General features: G+C 39.0%; 1 long non-coding RNA gene across 2 annotated transcripts in view; it reads right to left on the bottom strand.

Annotated features, from left to right (window-relative positions):
• Positions 1-24,571, bottom strand: part of LOC125269893 — a 51,925-nt gene that overhangs the window by 3,076 nt on the left and 24,278 nt on the right. Inside the window, exon 3 of one of the 2 annotated variants that reach the window (XR_007185210.1) lies at positions 2,793-2,967. The exons of the other annotated variant lie outside the window; for it this stretch is intronic. This is a non-coding gene — a long non-coding RNA (uncharacterized LOC125269893). The remainder of the gene's footprint in view (positions 1-2,792; positions 2,968-24,571) is intronic. 2 annotated transcript variants of the gene reach the window in all.

Genomic DNA, 24,571 nt, shown 5'->3' with positions numbered 1-24,571 from the left:
CTGACCTAATTTATGCAGCCTAACAATCCTTTAACGGATGTGAAAATATAAAGTGATAAGGGGTTATGTGTATGCTAGGTTAAAGAGATGTGTTTTTACTCTAGATTTAAACTGACAGAGTCTGTCTGCTTCCCGAACAATGCTAGGAAGACTGTTCCAAATAGGAAAAGGATCTACCACCTCCGGTTGATTTTGATGTTCTAGGTATTATCAACTGGCCAGAATGCTGAGATCACAATAGACATGTAGGACTATAATGCGTTAAGAGCTCGCTCAAGTACTGGGAGCTAAACCATTTAGTGCTTTGTAAGCAATTAGCAAGATTTTAAACTCTATTCAATGTTTAATAGGGAGCCAATGCAGTGTCGACAGAACCAGACAAATATGGTCATACTTTCTGATTCTAGTAAAAATCTCTAGTTGCTGTGTTTTGGACCAGCTGTAGTTGGTTTATTAAGCGTGCAGGGCAGTCACCGAGTAGAGCATTACAATAATCTAGAGTTGAGGTCATGAACGCACAAACTAACTGTTTTCTTCTAGGACAGTTGATAAATAAGCAGATCTAGCAGTTAATGCCTTTATGTACGCAAAAACGCTTTCTTACCATGAGAGGCGAAACTTCTAGTTTTCTTTTCCATTGTCCATTTTTCTGGCTGCTCTTTTAAGGACCTGAGTGTTCTCATTGTACCACGGCGTTGGACTATTTTCCTTAATCTTATTTTAAACACAAAGGAGCAACTGTGTAATGTGCTGGAGAAAAGAGAGTCAATAGATTATGTTGCAAAATTGAGTTATTCTAAGCTATCTGGTATGCTAAGGAGATTCAACTGATTAGAAAGATTTTTTTGTATAAAGCAATCTTTAGTGGTAGAAGTGATAGTTTTACCATATTTGTAAAAGGGAGGTGGTTTTGCAGCCTTTGCTAAATGTAGTATACACAAGACAAGATGTCGCCGTTCTGCTGCAGAATTTCAACTGCATCAATACTGATTCCATGTGACAATATTAGATCTAATGTATGATTATGAAAATGAGTGGGTCCTGACATGTGTTGTCTAACTTCAATAGAGTTTAAAATGTGTGTAAATGCCAATCCCAGTGCATCTTTTTCATTATCTACATGGATATTAAAATCATCAACAATTAGGACTTTATCTGCCAGTACTAACTCTGATAGAAAATAAGCAAATCCTTTGATTAAAGTCTGTATAGTGCTCTGGTGGCCTGTATACTGCAATCAGCACAAATGTCAATAGGACTTATCACGTACACTACATAATGTTACATAAAGCACCATCACTCCAAAGGAATTATATTTGAAAGACTTTGAGTAATACTGAAGATATTACTATAAATTACCTCAACACCTCCCCTTTTGCCTTTTAGACGAGACTCGTGTTTATAACAATAACCTTGAGGTGTGGACTCATTTAAAGTGATGTAATAATCTGGTTTTAGCCAGGTTTTTGTCAAACATAGCACATCTAGTTAATAATAATCTGTGATCATATATTTACAATAAGTGCTTTTGAAATAAGGGATCTAATATTCAGCAACCCAAGCTTTATCATTTGTTCTTCTGTATTATATCTGTTTTTTATTTGTTGAACATCAATTAAATTTTAACCCTTAATTTGATTTGGGAATTTTTTTGTATTTACTAAATTGGGAACAGACACAGTCTCTGTGATAATATCTAGGTGAAGGAGTTTCTATGTGTTGGGATTTATCTGAGTTCTGTGACGTGAGACAGTTAGCAGAAGGTCGGTTTAGCCAGTCTGTCTGCTTCCTGACCTGGGCCCCAGTTTGTCATGTTTCAGCTCTAAGACTATGTGCCATGTTACTAGAGAGAAGAGCGGCACCATCCCAGGAGGGATGGATAACATCTCTTTTCAACAGGTCAGGTTTGCCCCAAAAACTTTTCAATTATATATGAACCCTATATCATTCTGCAGACACCACTTAGGCAGGCAGCCATTGACTGAGAACAGTCTTAAGTATCTCATCACTCCGGCAAACTGTAAGAGGGCATGAGCAAATTACAGTGTCTGACATCGTACTTCCAAGTTCACACACCTCTTTAAAATTAATTTTAGTGATCTCTGACTGGCGAAGTCAAACATGATTATTGCCAACATGAATAATAATCTTAGAGTATTTACGATTAACATTAGCCAGCACTTTTAAATTTGCTTTGATGTCAGGCGCTCTGGCTCCCAACAAACGTGACTATGGTGGCTGGTGAGATTCTTCTTTAAAGAAATAAAAGTAATAACACTACAATCCAAAAGTTTTTGTGAATTAAAAAAAGGGTATGTGTGTGTGTGTGTGTGTGTGTGTGTGTGTGTGTGTGTGTGTGTGTGTGGGGGGGGGGGGGTGTATTGATCAATCAGTATTGATTTGGAAAGGTGGGGGGCCTTGGCGTAAAATTGCTGTATTAACCACTAGGCTAACGAAATGCTAACGTGCTAACGTGTTGTGATAGCGATTTAGATAAAAAAAAAAAAAAAAAAAAAAACGCTAGCAATGTCTGATTAATGTGATAGGCAATATTAGACATAGATAGACAATATCAGATATATGGTCATGAGTAAATTATATTTCCCTATATATATATATATATATATATATATATATATATATATATATATATATATATATATATATATATATATATATATATATATATATATATAAAAAAGTCAAGGAATGATAGTAAATAGAGATTCAAAACAAAGCTATACGGAGCTACAGACGCAAGCCACTCAGAAGTGAGGCAGAGCTCCACTAACCTCCTCAACCGTGTAAGTGGAACCACACATCCACAGCACCAGGTCCAAATAGCGAGATAGTGGGAGATTCAGACATCAGTCTGTCATCTGCAGAGCAATATGCAAATCCAACCCACTCCAGAATAGATCCATGTTGTCAGTCATTCCAGGTAGATCTCTCAATACTGCAGCCATCCTGATAAATAGAGCACATTAGATCCTCCACAATGTATTCAGCTGCACAATACATATTTGTGGTCTGGTCTTCTGTTATCAAACAGAAGGAGACAACACAGGTAATATAATTTACAATCTTTATGGACACTGGTAGCAGAGATTAGGTGAATCAAACAGGTGAGTAGATGGAATTTAAATAATTTGAAAGTAATTAACTCAGTAGTAACAGTCTCTGTTTCCCTTTCAGAGAACTAGGGTTACTAACATAACTGAGACGTTCTTTTTAGAGATGAATGGGAAGCAGCCGGATGATCAGGATAGAAGCAGAGGATCTACGAGGATGGATGACAATGAGAACAATATGTGTGGTGATCAAGTGAGGAGTGAGAAAATGTGGACTAGTAGGTATCAACATCTGAGATGATGTAAGGACCTTAGGTCATTTATTAGCTCAATTTAATTGTTACAGGGATTATTATTATTATTATTATAATTATTATATTATTATAAGCAAGAGGTAACTGATCTTTGAGTTTAAGACAGTAACTTGATACACAGCACAAGAAACTCGTATGTGTGAAAATCAAAACAAGCTTTATTGACTACTTCTAATGATTACAGGAAACTAAGGCTAAACACACACACACACACACATTCATACGCACACACACACACACATATTCACGGAGTTGATATGAGTTATGAAGAAAGTCCCAAATACTAACTAAACATCGCAACCTGAGGAAAATCACAAAAGCAGAGCTTTGGCTTGATTCTTTAGGTTTAAAGGAGTTTCACCAGTTCCAGCAAGAGAGAGAAGTTTGCTTGTACCTGCATTTGCTCTGACAGCTGAGGTAATCGGGTTGTTCTGCGACTCGTGTGCAGCGAAGTCCCGTTCTGGATTGGCTGTCTTTCAGGTGACGTCTTCTCGGGAAAGCCCTTCGTGGGTTGCGCGGAAGCTTTAAAGTTAAAGTTGGTGAAACACGCTGTTCTGAGCAGTTTTCTTCTTTGGAGACTTTGGTCAGATATTTCACGGAGTGTTTTGGAGTCTGGATGTGATGGCTGTTGAATGGTCAGCTGCGCGGCTCGTGGTTGAAGTCGGCGACTGTTAGATGGAAAATCAGCCCCGGTCAATCAGTTCTCAATGACCCATGCGACTTTTCCGCCGTGGTCAAAGTAGCGGTGCTTCGGCTACTGGGCTTCAACGACTGTGCTTCAGTCCGACTTCTGACCGACCTTTTGACCGATTCTGACTTCCAGCCCTAGCTTGTTTGGACAGCATAGTTTTAAAGGAGCGATCCTCCAATGAGACGTTGCTACGGAGATTAGACACGCCTCGTCTATTGTCTATTGATCACATTGCGTGATATCTGTGGAACATTCTCCTGTTTTATTAACAACTTTACAATGTTTCTTAATATCTTCCTGATACTGAATTTCAGTGTTTCATTCACACAGAATTACAGAGAATTATAAATTCTGCATTTTGAACTCAAACATGACACACTTCTTACACACATATTACTAGACTGACCCAATTAAAACAATGATTATAAGAGAAAGAAAATGCATACAGGAATACAAACATATACTGCATTGACTCCAACATGTTAGTAATCACATCATAGCAAGTGTTATTCTGGATATAGTTAATACTTTAAATGATTGTCCCTTTTGAGATTCAAGATTGAGTCCTTAAGCATAGAGTTTAAACTTTGACCGGAGTCACGAGTGACCGGGTCAAAAAGGGATTCCTAATCAGGGTAGGTCTGTGAGGATCCTGGTGCATTTAGGTCCGTTAATTAATGTTTCCTGTTCCATCCGATAATACAAGAGGGTTCTGTGAGAGAATCAATAGATTTAACATGATCAGGAAGGCCTCAGAACAGATATTCTCTGTTCTTAAGTCGCGTTACCACTTCTCTTAATGCTGACCAGCTGGAATTAGGAGCTATCCAGTGCCCCTGGGGATTCTGGGGTCAGCGAATGAATCCTTTGTCAAATGAAGCTTTGTTCGGTCACGTTGTTCATTGATAAAGTCATTGGTAAGTTCTGTCGAGCGAGGCCCTACAATGAGGAAAGTGACTGCAGATATAGGGAGTCATGATGAGGGCAATGTCTTGCATGTGCAGGTGATTTGGGAGTGAGAACAGGTGTGAGCCAGAGAGGATGATGGGAAGTGTAGTGCTGAGGGTGACTGAGCTGGTGACTGTGACAATTATATTTAGTGTTTCAACATAGCCAAATACAAAAACTCGCACTTTCTGATTTGTGTGATGATAAACTGTGAAGTAATTTATTCCATAATTATTAGGCAAGTCAGCGAGGGAGCTGACTTGCACTGTTGTTTTATTTGATAGACATAGACCTGCCCTTGAAAAGCATCAATTGGGTAACAGTAAATGGATAGCACTGTCACCACACAGCAAAGAAGATCCTCTGTTTGAGTCATGGCTGAATCAAAAAGCCTTTCCGTGTGTAGTCTGTATGTACTTCCCATTTCGGTGTGGGTTTCCTCCAGATCTTCTGGTTTCTTCCACAACCCAAAAACATGGAGGACAGGTAAATTAGTGATGCCAAATAGTCTATATACCTGTATATTGTCTGTGTGTAGCTCAGTGATGCACTATCCATCAAGGGTGTTTCCTGGGATGAGTTGCTGTATCTGATATTAATTGTGTTCAAAACCCAGTCCTTTACTCTCTTTTATTGTCATCAAGTTTAGGATGCTTAAAAGCTTTAGGGGCAGTTTACACAACACCATTTTCAAATAAAAATGGAAAACTTTTTGTGTTTTGGCCATTCATTTTCATGATATCTGGGTTTTGGGGGCCTGAAAATGCAAACTTGCACGTTTTTGAACGTTGTCTCTCTGTAAACTACAAATACACAAATTACTGAAAATGGTGACATCATGTGTATGCACATTATGTGTTCAGTTTATAGGTGTATAGTGTTTCTTACAAAGTGACATCGCCAGCTACTGGCCAGGCATGCATAATACAGCATTTTTGGTATTTTTTGCAGATCAGTGTGAATGGGGATTGTCTCTGCACATTTTGTATGTCTATCTTATCTGACACAGTGGCTGCGTCCAAAACAGCATACTCACAGAGTAGGCACTTAATTTCAATAAGTACTTAATTAACGAGCGCTAAAAGAGTACTATATAGCCTTAGTAAGAGTACTATATAGGTACTATATAGCCTGATTTCGTTGAGTATGAATGCGATCCGGACATCAACTGCCATGTTGACATTATCATGTTATCATAGCTTTTGCGCGTACGTACACTTTTAGTAGGGATCCTACGCACAGTTTTATAAATGAGACCCCAGGTTACTCCACTGGGATTGCCCCTGTAATAAGTGCATTGTAAGTCACTTTGGATAAAATCATCTGATAAATGTAAATTAGATTTTTGTAAATCCTTTTTGTTAGTGTCTCGGGGACAAACGCTCAATAAAGCTGCTTATTTTTTAAAGTGTACTTTTTCAAGGTACTACTATAATATAAATTCACACATACATGTCATACAATTTCTATTTGGGGGGCTTAAAGTGTTAGTTCACCCAAACATAAATTCAGTCAATATTTACTCACCTTCACTCGCCTTTAATGAAAACTTCTCAGATTGCAGGGTACAAATCATGGCAAACAGAACAACCACTTTAGCTGTGTTTCCACCATAGGAACTTTCACCAGGAACTAGGGACTTTGGGGTGGTACTCTGTGTGTTTCGACCGCAGGGACCAGGGTCTAAATGAAGTTCCGGGTAAATTTCCCCCTCAGAAAGTCCCTGCTCACGAGGTAGTACTTGGGTTGGGACGTGGGCACTGAACATGCTGATTGGTTGAGTTCACACAGCATTTTGATTGGTTGATTCCACGCAGCATTTTATTTAAATCACCATTTTTAAAAGTCTGTTGTGGTGTGTGCAGTAAGAGTTATTTGCTATTCAAATCAACAATGGAGTTAAAAAAAAAAAATACAACCAACGACCGATGATGAGTTTCAGGCTTTATTAAGCTTATATGCGGAGGACAAAATCCAGCAGTAACTGTGGAGTTGCGCGCAGTCCTACGTCACCGGACTAATTTGCCTAATCTTAAAGGTACTTCAGACCACGATAGAAATGCAGACAGCAACAAGTCTGGGGGAAAATGTTCCTAGGACAAATTGTTCTGGCTAATTTCAGTGGAAACACAGCTTTAGTCCATGTAAAGATTTTTATTGACAATGCACATAATTGACAAAAAACATGCACAAAATATGCATCATGTATATATTCCAAAATGACACTGACCCTGCACACACAGACAAGTCTATTAAAATTACCAAGCCTGGTAATCTTACCTATACAAAGTCCAGACCTGAAACCCCACACCTTTGGGATGAATTGCAACAGCGAGCTAGACACTGACACTGGCAACAAGGATTCACTGTTCAAATTCATCCCAAAGATATCCAGAGTACCTAGAGCAGGGCTATTTAACTGGCGGCCCACGGGCCAAGTCCGGCCCGCCAATCATCTTCATCCACCCGAGGGGACCTCGGCCCAACCTCACTCCTCTTTTCCTGGAAGTGCGACTAAATTTAAATGAGTTTGGCGTGAGTTATGATACACACTTTTTGGCGTATAATACGCACAAACTCCACACTACTAATCCTACCCAAGACTACCAAGCGTATTATATGCACGCAATAAAGTGTGTATCATATACACGCAAAAACGTATTTTTCCATATATTTTCTATGAGATTACACGCACATACTATTGATACACATTCTCATGTGATCGGGTCGGGTGGCCGCAGTGGCGCCTGTAGCTGCACTGTTCGTACCACGCACGCTGCTCTGACTGACCCGAGAAACGTTTTCCGTCCGAATATTTCAGCAGTTATTTTGTGTGTCCTGTATTTATGTCGACTGAACCAGCGATACCAATCATTCGTGAATTAATCATTCTTTTGTCTCGATTCTTTCTTTCCATGAATTGGCCAAACGTGCTTGCATAACAATCTGAAATGATTTGGATTTGTTCAGACCACTCTGTCACTGAATCATCTGAAGTTGTTTATCGGTCAGTAACAACAAATACAGAACAAATAGCACTGTTTTAAATCGGATGAAACAGCCTCAACATTACCAACAAGACTGATGAGGAAAACAGGAGAAACACAGTGCCATGAATGAAGATAGAAATCCCCAAATCACCACACTTACACATTTACCATGAATGAACTGTAGTAATTTACCATGGATTGTGGAAATGTGGAATATTTATATTGAATACTACGTTAGGAGAATATTTTCTGAGTATGACCATTTTCCTCATAAAACAGTAATATTTAATTAGATCAATTACTATTTTAGTTACTTTTTGAGTGTTCGTTGATAGCCCCTAGGAATGCTTCTGCTGTCAGACCCAAAAGCTCAAAATCATGCTTGTTCCCCCATCTGTTGGCGATGTTCAGAGGGCAGATGGTGAGAGAAAGAGGGAGAGAGAGACAGGGAGAAGGGATGGAGGGGATTGGGGGTAATTGCATACTAATAACAGCTCTCGTTCTAGCACAGTGGCTAAAATAAGACAGTCTTTTTAATCCAAGCTTTCCAAAAATGCAAACTTCACTTCCAGGGGTGGGGTCTGAGTTTGCTTTTCTGTAACCCCTATAATGTCTAATGTAGCCTATAATTTCTGGGGACTCAAAAAATCTGTGTATTTTATGAATTTCTGTGAACTCAGTTTAACCTGAGTTGACTGTCAAGGTCATATTTAAGTCTGTTTCACAAGTTCGCCTGCCCATTCAGTCTGAATAGTTAATGGTAAAACAAACTTGGTTTGCTGTCCTCGAAGGAGGCTCGAACCTGAGGCTCGGCTCAAGCTCAAAGTTAAACCCCCTTATAACAGTACTGCGCAGTGGGAGAATAAGAGAAATAGAGGAGGGAGATGGTAAGGAGGAGGGATGCTTGGAAGAATTGCTGGGATGACGTGGTGACTGCTGCTTATACTGTATATGCTCATAATGATGACTGACAGGACTGAAAGTTTAGGTTCCTCCCGAACCTATGTTTGGAACTACATTTCACACGTTCGCCTGCCCATTCAGTCTGAATGGTTAATGGTAAAACAAACTTGGCTTGCTGTCGGCTCGAGCTCAGAGTTAAATCCCCAAAAAGATATTTAGAAAGACAGCAAGCTGGGCAGACAACTAAGAGTAGTTCAGCAATATAAGAACAGAAGACTTAAAGGTGGAGGGATACTTTTCTGTTCCTATAGATGATTAGTTGGAGAAGTGCTACGAGAGCGGAGACTGAAATCACTGCTGTGAAGGTGAGAAATAAGTTTAGAGAGCGGTGGGGGAGATATCATTGATGTGGTACATAGAAATAAAGTTTTAGTCTGAAAGCTGATGTGAGATTGCTGGCCGAAATCACTTCTGCGGCAGTGGGGAATAAGGTATTTGTCTGAAACCTGATGCGGGAGCAGTGGCTAAAATCACTGCTTTGTCAGAGTGGAATGAAGTATAGTCTGAAAGCTGATGCAGGAGCTGTGGCTGGAATCACTGCTGTGGCAGTGGGGAATAATAATGTTTTTGTCTGAAGGTTGTTGAGAGAGCTGTGGCCAAAATCACTGCTGCGGCAGTGGGAGATAAGATTTTAGTCTGAAACCTGATGCTGGAGTGGTGGCCAAAGTCACTGCTGTGGCAGTGGGGAATAAGGTTTAATCTGAAAGCGGTTGCAGGAGCGCAAGCCAAAATACATGCTGTGGTAGTAAAATTCAAATTAATTCACATTTATTTGTATAGCGCTTTTCACAATACATATTTAAAAGCAGCTTTACAGAAATTCATGCATCTTCATTAGAATTTAGAGTGATCTGTTATCAGAGGTCACTATGTCCAAGTAATGTATTTCAGAAATGTACATATACAAATACAAGTGCAGTTATCTAAAAATGTATTAATTTACTTAAGAAACAATGGATACATTAAATGAATTATTATAAGCTGTGAACAATGTTAACAATATATGGAAAATTTAGTTTTGGTGCATGCTAAAAGATTATTCATAATGAGGGGAAAAATCACTGCTGAGGCAGTGAAGTGATAGATATTTAGTGTGGGAAATCACTGCTGCAGCAGTGAGAAATAAAAGCCTAACTGGAGAGCTTGAAGGGAAACCCATGCTAGATGGTCTTGCACAACTTGAATGGAGATTTGCAATCACGACTTGCAATTGCAGAAGAAAACAGGAGAGCAGGAGGAGTTATTGATTCATGTGGTACAGGTACACAGCAATTGAATGGGTAATTATTGAATGGGTAATTGATGAGCTTGAGTATGTGTGACTGGTTTGAACTGAAGTCTGTTTGGAAAGGGTTTTGGAACCAATGTTTCAAATGAGTTGGGAGTATTATTGTCATTGACGAAGAGGGGATCAGCAGGAAATTCAATTTTTGAAACTACTGTGGGCTAAAAAATAAGGAAATGGACTGGTTAGGTTGGAGGGGTATGGGTAAATTAACAATGAAAATTGAATGGCTGCTCATTAACTGATCTGATTTGCTATGCTTGATATTGTGGATGGTCACTGTATAATGCTTGGAGATTGGAGAAAGACAAATGGATCTGCACGGTGGATCAAATTTAGAATTGCAAGTAGATTTGGAGCATCTGAAAAATCTGAAGAATGTTGATTGTTCTGGTGATGTTTTCTTAGTGATTTCCTGTGGAGGAGGAATAAGCATTTGCTTATTACTTTATGAGTGACGAATGAGAAGCTGGGTTCAGATATCTGAATGCTTTTGATAAAGGGGGGAAATTTGCAGGCTATTAATAGCGGGGCTCTGCTGGCAAAAATTAGTTTTAGAAAAAAATGGAGATGATTGAGAAGATTATTTATTGGAACGTCAGATCCTCGTAGAGTGGCACTGGGGTGCATGACGAGATTGCATATGGAGACAATGTCCTAAATTTCTGAAGGCAGAATTTGTGCGATTGATTTTTTAAATTCTGCTATATGTTCTGCTTTATTTATAAAGTAATTGCTAGTGGGAGACCTGCTGATGCAATAGACTGCATTGGAGTTGTTGCAAATAGAAGAGAATACTTTGGAGGCCCATTGTTTCCCCCACGGGGTAGTGGCCATGATAAGCAGAGGGAGAAATCTCTGCTGCAGCAGTTAATTAACACGGTTTAATCAAAAAGCTGAATATGTAACTAATGTAACAGGTGAGATATCAGGTAATGATGATACAGGCTGCTTTAAGTGTATTTCTTCTTCTTCTCATAACATTAGGGTGTGTTCACACTTGTTAAGTTTGGTTCGATTAAATCAAACCCTGGTGCGATTGCTCTGTTAGTGCAGTTCATTTTAACATGTGTGAACGCTGCCATCCAAACTAAATTTAAATGAGTTTGGCGTGAGTTATGATACACACTTTTTGGCGTATAATACGCACAAACTCCACACTACTAATCCTACCCAAGACTACCAAGCGTATTATATGCACGCAATAAAGTGTGTATCATATACACGCAAAAACGTATTTTTCCATATATTTTCTATGAGATTACACGCACATACTATTGATACACATTCTCATGTGATCGGGTCGGGTGGCCGCAGTGGCGCCTGTAGCTGCACTGTTCGTACCACGCACGCTGCTCTGACTGACCCGAGAAACGTTTTCCGTCCGAATATTTCAGCAGTTATTTTGTGTGTCCTGTATTTATGTCGACTGAACCAGCGATACCAATCATTCGTGAATTAATCATTCTTTTGTCTCGATTCTTTCTTTCCATGAATTGGCCAAACGTGCTTGCATAACAATCTGAAATGATTTGGATTTGTTCAGACCACTCTGTCACTGAATCATCTGAAGTTGTTTATCGGTCAGTAACAACAAATACAGAACAAATAGCACTGTTTTAAATCTGTTTCAACCCTGTTTTCTGTTTTCAACCCATCTGTTTTAACCCTGGTGCGCAACAAACAAGCGGACCAAGACCGCTTAAAAGATGGGTCTTGGTCTGCTTCCAAATGAACTCTGGTGCAGTTCGAATGATATATGAACGCAACATGGACCAAAGACATGTAAACGGATGAAAAACAGGAAGACGAGACCCGAAAAAGGACAGAATTCTCACACATATCGTTTTTTTCCTCATCTTAGTCCTGCGTTTGCCCATCACAGGCATCAGACGTGCCTCTCCATGCAGCAGACCGCTTGTGTGTGAGACGGATGATTTTCCGCCGCTGTTTTGACTCCTTTACACATTTTATAAACTCTTCACAAGTTTCTAGCTGGCCAAAATACCATCATATGCAGACTACGCACACACAACAAGCACATTTATCTCAGCACAGAGCATTGTTTTGGATGCTCAGTAAGTTCCGTCTCAAAATAGGCAATGTGTCATAAAATCCGACCAATCAGGTTGTAAATGTATCCCTGTGCCTTTAGGTTCAGTATCTTTTGGTTCAATGATAAAATTGCCAATCTGAACACTAATCAGACAAGGACTAAATGTTTTTTTTTTTTTTCTTTCTTTCTTTTTTGATCCGGACCAAACAAACTGAACTATAAGTGTGAACGCACCCTTAGATGTTGTACTGCTGCTGTCTGTCTTGGCAAATGTGTTTGTTATAAATTAAAGCACTGGTGGTGTAGATATGGCATTATGAAGATAGCGTTTTTAGATTCCAATCACAAGCTGAAATTTTGTAGCATTGCAGCATGTGGCCAGCTTGTAACCCGAACTGAGCAGTCTATCTTTAGAAATGGAATGATGCAGTAGCACTGATTTACTGATGCTGTTTTTGTATACAGTCTAAAAGGAGAGATCACATATTATTATTAGTCACATTTATTTTGGATTGTTTTCCTTGAATCATGTTTATTTATTGCACGAAGCAATGATGACATCAGCATGGAAATATTCACACAGTGATTTAAGAACATCAATAAATATTGTCTTGTGGACTTAACACGAAATTAACACGAGAGGCTCTCTCTCTCGCAATTTGGGTGTGGCTGGCACATGTATGTCGTAAATGAACAATTTGTAGAGATCTGTCAGAAGCAGCAGCCGTGATGATTAAGATTTGTACGGAAGCATCTGATGACCAAACCAGTTGGAATTCACAAATGGAAAAAAGTGAGGAGGACCCAGATTAATTTGCATTCACGAACATTTTAGTGAAATGTACCGGTAGCTGAAAGCAAACGGTACTCCGACCACCAGCAGAGATGCTATCGGTTCTCTTTTAGAAGGGTCAGATCTTTAAAATGTTCAATAAATGGGCCAAAAATCCAGTGAACTAGGCTCCTGAAAATGAGACAAGCAGAAATTCCATAGCGGTGTTGTGGGTCGGGGTTGGTACTAGGGCAGCTGTAAAAAGGGTGCAAGATGGAATTTTCATTGATGTAGGTAGTGGATAGCTAGTGAAGGGTAGAGGAGAGGCAGGCACTGTTTGTGGAGGCAGCCTCACGTTAGGTTTAGTGCTACTGAAAGGAAAGTTGTAGGAAGAAAGTAGAGGCAAAGGAGGAGCCAGAGCAGTTCCTTGTTGCAGAGGCAGCCTCACGCTCATGGCCACTCAGGAGATGGCTGGGAAGAAGGCAGAAGGAAAATGGAGAGGAGTGGAGATGGTTGTGTTTGGGCCAGGCTAAGTAAATCAGCAGTGGGTAGGAGTGAAGACTCGGTCAAGGAAATTCTTTTCACATTTGGCAGCCATATTTGTGATGTCACCGGGCAGCTATCACGGCATCCAAGAAAAAGTCATATCTATTTGAATGAGGAGAATCCTGAAATTGCAAAAACTGAAAGCATATTTAAATAACACGATTCAATTCGGCAACAAATCTGACATGAACCATCCCAAAAATGTAACGTTAAAAAGCTTATATTTTGGGCTGGACGAGCCAATGAGCAAATGAAGTTCATGTGTTTTAGAGCACTGTCTTTTTGTATAGCAACTGGAGCTTGGCAGCTGCAGTGACACAATGACTTTACCAATTGGTTCTTATTCCAACATATTCCATTTGCAATTTATACCATTCATAAGTAATATGAGTGCACCATCTTTGTATATCTAAAATAATCATTGCCACCTGTTTGAACAGGCAATGTCATTTTAACACTCTGAGGTCTGAAGGTATCGCCGGCTATACCACCGTGGTTTTTTCTTATCAGTGTGAAAGAGACTCAAAATACTCCGTCAATGTTGCACATACAATTAAGAGTTATACACCATTTTAATCTGTGGAATATCTTCTTTCATTTGTGTACACTCAGAGTAAAAACAAAATGTTGTGCTCTTTGTAAAATAAAGAAAACTAACATGATGCGTGATCTCTGCTCTCCCTCTGAACGAAGTCCAATCTGATAGTTCTTAGAAAATGAACTGTAACTTAGTGAATACTAATGACAAAAAAATTACACTTATGTCTAAAAAAACGTTAAGATGTCAGGTTTTAAAACATGTAAGTCAAATCGAAAACAAACCTTCTGTGTTTATGTAATCTGTATGAAAAGAGAGCCATGTCAGAAGTCCGTGATTCAGCTCATTATCTGCTAATGCGGCCACGCCCACGGAGCCAGCACTATTCAGACGCAAATTCAGTCAATACATGCATTCATCGCCTCAATCGTGTATTTATTGTCTTCAAAAGTGTTTTGAATAGCCATATTTAGCGATCTCTTGCCTCTGTTAGTTCCTTGATTGTCACATGATATTCCTCTTCTTTTACTGAGGCATTTGTGGACAAAAGGGGCAGAGCGCCCTCCGGCTGCAAGTATGAATGATGAAAACACAGTATCCAGCACTCATAGTAATGACAATAAATATAGAATAATAAATATTATCTCTGTATAGAAAATTGATATAAACATATGAGAATCCATCAATATTTCTCCAAATGTGTATGCTTTTAAGCATATTAAGAAATTATGGTCAATATAAGATTTTAAGAGTCAAAATGTGAAGCTTGAGTCTTAGATCTTTTTAATGATGTATAGTTTGTCAACTGCACATCAACATTTAGGCTCTATAATATAACAAATATAGTAGCCTATATGAAATGCCCTAGAGGTAGGAATGTTCAGACGCTTTGCATCACAGAAATACATTATATTTGAAAGTATATTAAAATAGAAAACCATTATTTGGTTAGAGACTTGAGACTTCTTTTAAAAACATTATAATGGCATTATAATGTGTTCAATCTTTTGACTGGTAGTGTAATTTAACATAGGCCTATACAAAATTTTCTTCATATCATGTGCAATAATACATGCATGCATGAGATCACAAAAATCATGTTTTTTTTGTCCTGAGTGGACTTTAATCCTGTTATTAGCATGATCACAGAGGGTTTTTTCACAGCCTACCTGACTGAAAGGCCTCATTAATATGCAAGTCATTTCAGGTCATTATTATTCAATTCTTTTGTCTTCTCAGGTGAGAATCACCCATTATACATGAGGATTCCCGCCTCCTCGCATACTGTGTTTCTTGACCAAAAGTGTCTTAGAAAATTTAAATCTCTCTATTGTTTTATATGAAGGAGTAGGAAGGATAATTTTTACTTCATTCTGAAGCAAAAACTCTAGTCTACAACCTCCAATACCCAGAAGTCTTATGAACACAGATTTAATATACTTTTTTTGGCCTTATTTCAGTGACTTAAGTTTTTTGTTTTTTCAATAACCACGCATAAACGTTATTCCTTCAAAAACACAAACATGTACATACATGTTCCTCACATATTATTGTAGCCTAGTTTGTGCTGAATACAGTGTAATGACACTTTTTCCATTAATATGTTTATGAACAACTGAAAAAAGCACAAATGTCAGGGCATGTCAAAACTTCTCCAGGGCCCCAAAAATCCTCAGACCCCTGAGGGTTAAGAGTTAGGCCCAATCCCAACTCTCTTTTATACCCTTTCGCCTACCCCTTGCCACCTTAAACCAGAGTGGCAAGGTGTAGGGGTGAAAATATTCCCCTAAGAAATGGGACACCACTACTACACCATTACACAAGTCATCATACCTAGTTTATTTTATTAGTGTCCTGTAATATTTAACCAGTATGAACAGCAACGAAGTGCGCATATCAACAGAAATCAGGCGCGAGCACAGTTAACATTACTCACTCCCAATGTTTTGTGCTGTATTTTGAACTTAAGAAAACAGTGCTCAGTTTCAGTTCGAAAACGTATGAGCCTTCAGTTTCTCAAGACGATACAGAATGATACAGAGACTCTATCATTGTACAAGACTGGTACAAGACTGGTGGAGCCGCTCTTCCATCAGGCCAAGTTTCAATCCGTGCCAAGCCGGCTGGTACGGATATGGTTTCGTTTTCTACTGTGGTGCTGCGATAACGGAGCTCTTTGCAAAGTAATACAAATGAGTCAGTTGTTGTCTTGGTAACGCAAGAGTTTACAGATGATACAATATATAAATAGTGACTGTGCTATGAAAGATGACATATTTCTTTTAACTGTATTATTCAGTTGTGTTCATTCAAATAGCGCGTTTAGCAAGCTACGGAGAAACTGGCAGCCAAGTAACACACAAGTGATCGATCCTGTGTTGAAATATCACTACCATGATCACTACACAGATTCTTCACGGTAGTCGTGTACACAGGAAAATTTCTCATACCCCTTCATTCGAAGTGTGGTCCCGAAAAATCTCCAGCCACTCCAGCCAAAAGAGAATCGAGACACCCTTACCCCTTCACGTGGGAAAGGGGAAGGGGGAAGGGGTAGAATTGGGATTGGGCCTTAGAATCTTAGTGTGGCAAGGGGGGCGTGGTTCAGCGAGGTCTGCAGTGGGGGAAAGAGTCGGGAGACGCGCGGTGAGTGAGTGGGTTAAGCGCAAATAACGAACACCTGTCTCTTGTTTCAGTAATTGCCGTGGAGAGAGTATTTAACGCCAGGAGAAGCAGGAGCGAGTGAGAGAGAGAAGGACTACTGGCTGCTACACTCCTGGATTCCTGTTCTGTGACTGGAGTGAACACTGTGATTATTTTGTGACCGTTTTGTGCCTGTCTGCACACCTTTTTGTTATAATTGTATAAATAAAAGCAGTCAGTAATCAAGCCGACCCTGTCCTCTTCCTTCCTGACAAATGTACTCTGTTACACTTAGCTTTACAGTGAATATAGGGAATATGACCAACAATGACAACAGCTTTTAAGTTTGCTGATGTATAAGAAATGCTCTTATGTTCATGGCATGAAAAGAAACAAACAATTACCATTTTACCTGATAAATCTACGCCGAGTTTGTGTAAAAAAAAAAAAAAAAAAAAAAAAAAAAATGCAATGCCACATACGCAAATGTAGACAGTATACTCGTTAGGCTTTATGCCAGTTTTTAGTTCCTAAGTTCATGAAACATTAGTAAAGCACAGTAATTCACAGATCAGTATTTTAGGGCAGTTGATCTTGATTCAAACGAGCCTATGCACATTACGCGATACATAGACTTACGGGATCCGATCGCGTTGCAAACATGATGCAGTGTTGAAAACATATTTTTGAAACATGTCGTCTAGTCCACTGTTGAAGAGTAATTAGATGGTAAAGTGAAATTACTTAGAGTTAACGAAAGCTATCCTGAGCTTTATAATGTTTGGAGCAGATGTCATACCAGTTCATTCATAAAAAAACAAAAACAAAAAAAACATAGATCTTTTACCTTCATGCTGTGTGTGGAAATACAATCCGAATACAATGTAAGGTCTATCATAGGTATACCGCTTAGGCATGAAATCATTAAAATCATCTGGGAAAAATGCTTGGAAGAGACTGGGAACGAGGAGCAACAGATCAATTGGCCACCTTGCGAATCGAGTAAAAAGAGACCTGGATTTTGCTTTTCTTTCATGGAAAATGGAAGTTTGCTGCGGCAAATCACTTGACCGGATGAAAGTGGCTGAGCTGGGATGCGTGGCCACCTAGCCAAGGACAGGAGGAGCGGGTTTTAATAGCCGCGTCTGAACAAATTTCAGGAGGATGCAGAGGATGACGGCTCAAATTCCCTTGATATGTGTGGAAGGGGAACCAGAGGTAGAGGATCCTGGTGTAACTTGAAAACGGAAGAGTATTCTGCAGAACACACTTCGAATCGTTGGAGGTAAAATACTGCTGGAGCTTGCCGGTTTGGGACATTGTTCAAAGGATAGAGCAGGGCCAAATGCTGGAAGAATTGTCACTGGGATGACGTAGTGACTGCTGCTTATATACTCTCGTAATGATGATTGACAGGACTGAATGTTTAGGCTCCTCCCGAACCTACATTTGGAACTACATTTAGTTTAAATGTTTTGGTTTTGTTTTCCCTGTTCCAATTTTGCCTGAGTTTCCTGTCATTGTTAGTTCCCATGGTCGTTAAAGAATTAAATACCTGTTCCCTGCTCTGTTGAATATCCTTTCCTGTATAAGCCTTTGTTCTTTGTTCGGCCTTGTTTGTGTGTGGTTGTGTTTCCCTAGAGTTGTTTCCTGTGTATCCCTGAGTATTTGTATTTAACAACATGTTCTCCAACCAATACGACCATATAGGTCGTTTGTCATTTCCCTGAAATACGACCCATAGGAGCGTTTACTAAAGTGGCACCCCTATCGACAACAGGACACTTTCATTTTAATGCATTGTTCCCTTTTATCTGTGTTATATTTCAGGTTTCGCGTAGCTCATTTGGCAGAGCATTTGGCAGAGCAACAATATGCAATCATGTGATCATGCGATCATGGGTTTGATCCCAGGGAACGTGCTCATAAAGTGTATATGCACTATAAATCACTAAGGTTAGGTGTAGGGATGGGGTGGGTGTAGTCGTTATCAAAAAAAAAAAAGTTTTGCTAAATGGAAATAGGAGAAATGGTGTAAAAAGTCCAGAGATTGCATTTAAATGAACACACATTTTGATTGGTAATGTCAGTCATACGTCATTTCATGACGACAGATGTAACACGACACTCATGATTTTTATGGCCGCTAGAGGGCACATGACTTCAAACGTAAATATAGGTCGTAATAAGGTGCTTGAAAAACAACCTATAGGGTCGTTTTTTTTTTGGAGGACAGTCTCGTATTTAAAGTCGGCATGAAACGGAAGTTGTGATTGTCTTTTCTTCTGTACTGTGACGTCTATCCAAGTGAAACGGCATCTGAAATGAGAGGGCGGGACTTGATTTCGTCCTTCGGGAATTGATTGGAAGTTGGGCGTTGCTAACAAAATGGAGGCAGATATTAATTACTCACTCCGAGCACTCACGTTACTGTAAGAGCTGTATTGAGGATGACGAGGACGGTTAACGGCACTAAACAGCGAGAGACTGACTGACTGACTGACTGACTGACTGACGGAGCGTGTCCGTTGGCGCGGAGCAAGCGGTTAAAAGAGCGAGTGTTTTCGGTTCATCCCTATGGAAGTTGAGCCGCACGTAAATTAAGTGACGCTCAACTTCCATAAGAATGAATCTAAAAATGCTCTAGTTGCTTGCTCTGCTCCAGTGGACACGCAGCCTGACTGACTGAGCGTGTCGCAGGTTCCATTCCATGTTTACTGTACACCCCAATGACTGGCATCAGCGGTGGTTAATGCATTAATCTCTATAAAGTGAAGCACAGCATTTACCCCATACGTCACTGCAATTCCTGATAGCTCCACCCTTGCGCCATAGCATGTGACAGGAAGAGACGATGAGTCGTTTTGAAGGGGGATGGGTGGTTAATGATTTTGATTAACGATTATGAGGGCATATGAATTTTAAAAAAATAATGAAGTTCATGGATAAATTATTGATAATAAATACTACAATATTCCATAAAAAATAAGAATTGTCAATTTTGATTTCATGCCGACTTTAAAGATCGTTTTAATTTGTTTCTCTATTCTTCATTACAACCACAACATGTTACAGAATACCTCGCCACAAGATAAGATTTTTTGATGCATTTTTTCTTTTTTTTAAATAATGGACTTATCAGCAGTCCGCCTGCTCTGCTTAGAGCAGGAGGAGCAGAGCCTCGAGGACCACACGAAGGACTAGACTTGGCGTGCCTCATACACTACCCAGATCGCTCACTTTGCGTGTTTTACTATTCAAGCCTCAGAGAGAGCGATCCGAGACAGGACTGCTCAGAGTTGTTCCTCTGGGAATTTCACCGCATTTGTGGAGTGGTTGTTGGTGCACCAAGACTTATCCAAATTAAAACGCACAATATGCGTGACTCTGCGTGTTGCAAGTTGATAGAGAAAATAACTCCCAGCAACCACCTGAGCAAGCATGGATGCTATATGCATTTATTTTTATTTTGCTGTGTTCAATCAGCCCATCCATAAGTATGATCATGTGACAAACAGCAAACCGCAGGGTAACATACAAATCTGTAGGGCTGGACCCAAATATTCATTTATTTGAATATTCGTTCGGTGGGTTGGTATTCGATTTTCAATTTTGGGATTCAAATATTCTCCCCCCCCTGCACACCTGGCATCCCCCACACGTGAAACGATTCGCTCTTGAATATGTTTATACTTAAAATCTGCTGAAATACAATTTTACAATTATCTTATATAGCCAAGCCATTTTTAATAGGATGGACAGTTGAAGTCTCTTGTTATACTTAAATATATTTGATTCTTCTTAGCCTACCAATGTGTTCCCTGCAACTGGAGAACTGGATTATTTTGAAACAAACACAGAACTGGTCTGAAAGAAAATAGAACTTTAATGTATCCAGTAAAGAGTCTCCAATGGGAACCCCTTCCACAAACTGCTCCTTTTATTTTCCCCCTTGGTGAAATGGATTAAAGGTTAATTGCCTAACCATTACAGATGCATGAGATCTTCTTAGTCCAGCAGGACACTATGACTCATTGTCACTGACTGAGATTTGAGTTTAAGATAAGGTACATGACAAAAAAAAAAAAAAAAAAAAAACAAGTTGAGTGTTCAGTATGCCAGGTCGATGGTGAAGTAGTATTTACCGTGTTGTTTATACACATGAACATGAACGAACCTAGTTTGAAGCTAATTTGAAACAATAGAAAACAAAAACTCTCTAATGTACAAAAGAAAACAAACTTGCACAAAATGCTAAATTAGCTCACTGTTTAAATAATTTCTATAAGGATATTTACAGTGGAGCTAGTAGAATGTACCAGGTCTCTTACTCTCCCAACAACATCAAAAATTTATAGACATGGACTGAGAGACACGGATGGAGTGAATACAAAAGAGAGAATTTCTGGTAAAAGTACATAACCTTATAGGGTTGAGGACTCTCTAATGTGTTCTATTACGGGACAGTGCTCTTTTGTTTAAATGTTCATTCATCTATAATTCATACAGAACACACCGAGAAATGTGTTTGGAGAGTTTCAAGCTGGAGGACTTAGCTTCAAGAGGAAATAAGACTCCTGTGTGTAACAGCACAAAACAAGAACATGAGAAAGTATATAACTGACTTAGTATAATGCTGAGCAAACAAATAACAAACCAACAAACAATAAATAAATAAACAGCTTGTTGCAAAGACCAGCATTGCTACCCAGCATATGGTGTGTTGTTGAATGCTACTCACCAGCTTATGCTTATTTATTTTATTTTCTTCAAGTGGAATATAACAACTATGCTGGTCCAGATACTGTTCTGTAGGTTTCTATTATTATACAGTTGTGTGTACTTTTTGTTTTGTCCATCAACCTTTTTGCTGTATCAGAAACTATGGGGTTTAAGATAAATTGCAACAATGTCACCTCTCAATCTCAGCCTGAAATGTGAGACAGACTGCCATGTCCAACTCCCAAAATTGGTTCATGTTTCAACATGTTTGGCAACGTGACAGCTAGGAGAACACCAGGGCTATGTGGCGAAGTGCCATGTCTTGTCATGTTCTTTAGTTGCTTCTTTAGATGGCTTCACAAAAATTTCCGAGGCATTAGATATAGCATAGAACACAGTAAAGACAGTCATCAACAATTTGAGAAAGTATGGCACAACAGTGACAATATCAACAACAGCGCATCCCTCCAAACTTGATAAGACAAAGAGAAAAATGGTCTTAGAGGCTGTCAAGAGGCATACAGCAACATTGAAGGGCATCTTCATTGGTTCTTTGCTGAACTGGAGACTGCAGATTTTGAAGAAGTGTAATCTTCTGCAAAAATCTTTGACTTTTCTTGGGCATGTTTTATCGCAGGGATAGGCAACTTCGATAGTGACAAGGCCCAACATTTTTTCTTCTTTATACCAAGGGGCCAGATTACTAATCCACACTCACACCTTTTACACAGTTTTACTCAATTTACTTTTTATTAAGGGAAATCAATGCATAATTAATGCAATTTGTTTTAAAAGATTTTATTAGCTATAAAACTTGCAATTATGCTAATACAAATGGGAAACTTTGTTTTCAGTTCACAAGCAATATTATCCCAACAACAAATGTAAACATCTCAATTGCAACAAACAAATGTCCAATTTTTTATTATAAGCCTAGAGAACATTTTCAACTAAACCTCAGAGAGCAGTTAAAAAGTGCTTAGCCTATTCAAAAAAATAGTCATTCAATATGATATTAAACATATAATAAAATAATTATGTTCTTATACATAAGAATTAGTAAGTGCATACATTTCTGGCATTCATTTGGCAAAAAGGTTTTGGTGACTATGCATTTTACCTTTGAAATCTAAGACAAGTGCAACTCTGGTGTATCTTCTCGTTAGCTGCTTTTTCACCATCTTTTCCACATGCACATCCTACACTGTAATTAATACAGGGATTGGCTGGAAATAGCGACCTCTCCTGGTTTGATTTAGTATTAACATCATAATCTGAGCGCAATCTTTCCATTATTTGCTTTTCAAATTTTTAAAGTTGATCATCCGTGTGATCCAGCGTGCCGTGTATAAAGACCAGCCAGTTGCCCATCCCTTTTGTTTTGGGAAGGAGTGAGGATAGAACCTGGTCAAAGCCATAAAAAACGTCCCTGTTCCTAAATTGGTGAAAGAAGTCCAGTGTTTTCTAGGACTAACAAGATTTTACCATCGTTTATCCCACATTTCTCTAAAATTCACCCCTTCATGCTCTGAAGAAAAAAGATGCTAGATCGGAATGGACGGCCAAATGTCAGCAAGCCTTTGAATCTCTTAAAGAAGTTCTTCAGACTAGTGCTGCACGATTTATTGCGATTAAACCTGACGTGATTTGGCAAAGGCTGTGATTACTTTATGCACAGCTTGTCAGAGCTGTACAGCTCTGTGATCAGTAGTAAATGCTTCTCCATCTGAAAGTCAGAGGGTGCTCTTGCACAGAAGCTCCAAATATGCCCTGCCGCAGAAGAAGATAACACACATCATATCGCTGTAGCTGAATAAACAGAAGATTGAAACGCTTTGATTAAACATGACTAATAAACACAAGACCATATTCTTTATAAGGTGCTATATTATCTCAGAAAGTGCTCAATTGTCGTTATGAAGTGAGTTTGGAGTTAAAACATGTTATTAAATGTCTTTTGTTGGACAAAATGTTAATAAATGCTTCTCATGTCTGGAAAGATGTTTGACGCGTGTTGCTTTTTCAAATGTACATTATAATTGACTCTAACTTACAGTTCTTTCAGATGGATTAGCATTTGGAGCCATCATTGACAGGCTGTGCATGAAAAAAAAAAAAAACATTATTTAAGACTATTTTCTATTTCTTAAGATATAGGAACTGTTGTTGCTTCCCCTGTTGCAAGTCTTTGGACTCTTTAAACTGCCAAGCTCTCTCAGTTGCTGTCTTTGCCGTCTTATTAACATACCTTTAGAACATCAATTTTTGAAATTTGTGAATTGATTAGAATCGTTAGAAGACATAACTGTGATTCATAAGTGAATTGATTTTTTTTTTTTTGCAACCCTAACTTACATCCATGTTATAGTTACCACTCTCCTTTTAACTTCTTCTCTGCTTATAACGGCTCTAGGTTGAATTGTTACTAGTGCTTTTCCACTAAACTAGGGGGTGGTGTCCTCAGTTGTGAGGGAGAGGACGCCACCCCCTAGTGTAGCGGAAAAGCACTAGTAACAGTGAATTCAACCTAGAACTGTTACTACCCCACCCCTTTAGGAAAAGTCTGGACAGCCCCAAAAAAGGGTTTCAATTTTTTTTTTAATATGTGTCTATATTACCAGGATCATTGAGCCATTTTCCCTTAAAGTTCACTCTGTTAAACCTGTGCCACTATTTCAGCAGGACCTTGCCATTTGTGTTCATTTTTTCATGGACGAAAACAAGACGATGACTAAATAAAAATGTGTTTGAATGATTAAAACTATGACTAAAATCTACTCTAATTTTCATCAACGAATAAAAACAAGACGAAAATGATAAAGGGGGGCGATTTGGGAAGATATCCAGTCAGGACTGCTGTCCTGTGTGGAAGATGCACACATTTGAAGTGTAACGTGCTGATCTAACCGCGTGAAAAGCGCTGTTGCATGCTCTACAGGCTGTCATGAATTCCCACACTACTGTGTAATTTAATACACAAACTTGAAACAAAAGATGTTATCCTTTCCTCATTCCCTGCATTGTTGGGCATT

Source organism: Megalobrama amblycephala, linkage group LG6, assembly GCF_018812025.1.
Source record: "Megalobrama amblycephala isolate DHTTF-2021 linkage group LG6, ASM1881202v1, whole genome shotgun sequence".
In the NCBI taxonomy this organism is placed as follows: Eukaryota; Metazoa; Chordata; class Actinopteri; order Cypriniformes; family Xenocyprididae; genus Megalobrama; species Megalobrama amblycephala.
The sequence above is the reverse complement of the archived record's forward strand: the minus strand, read 5'-3'. Positions and strand labels throughout refer to the sequence as shown.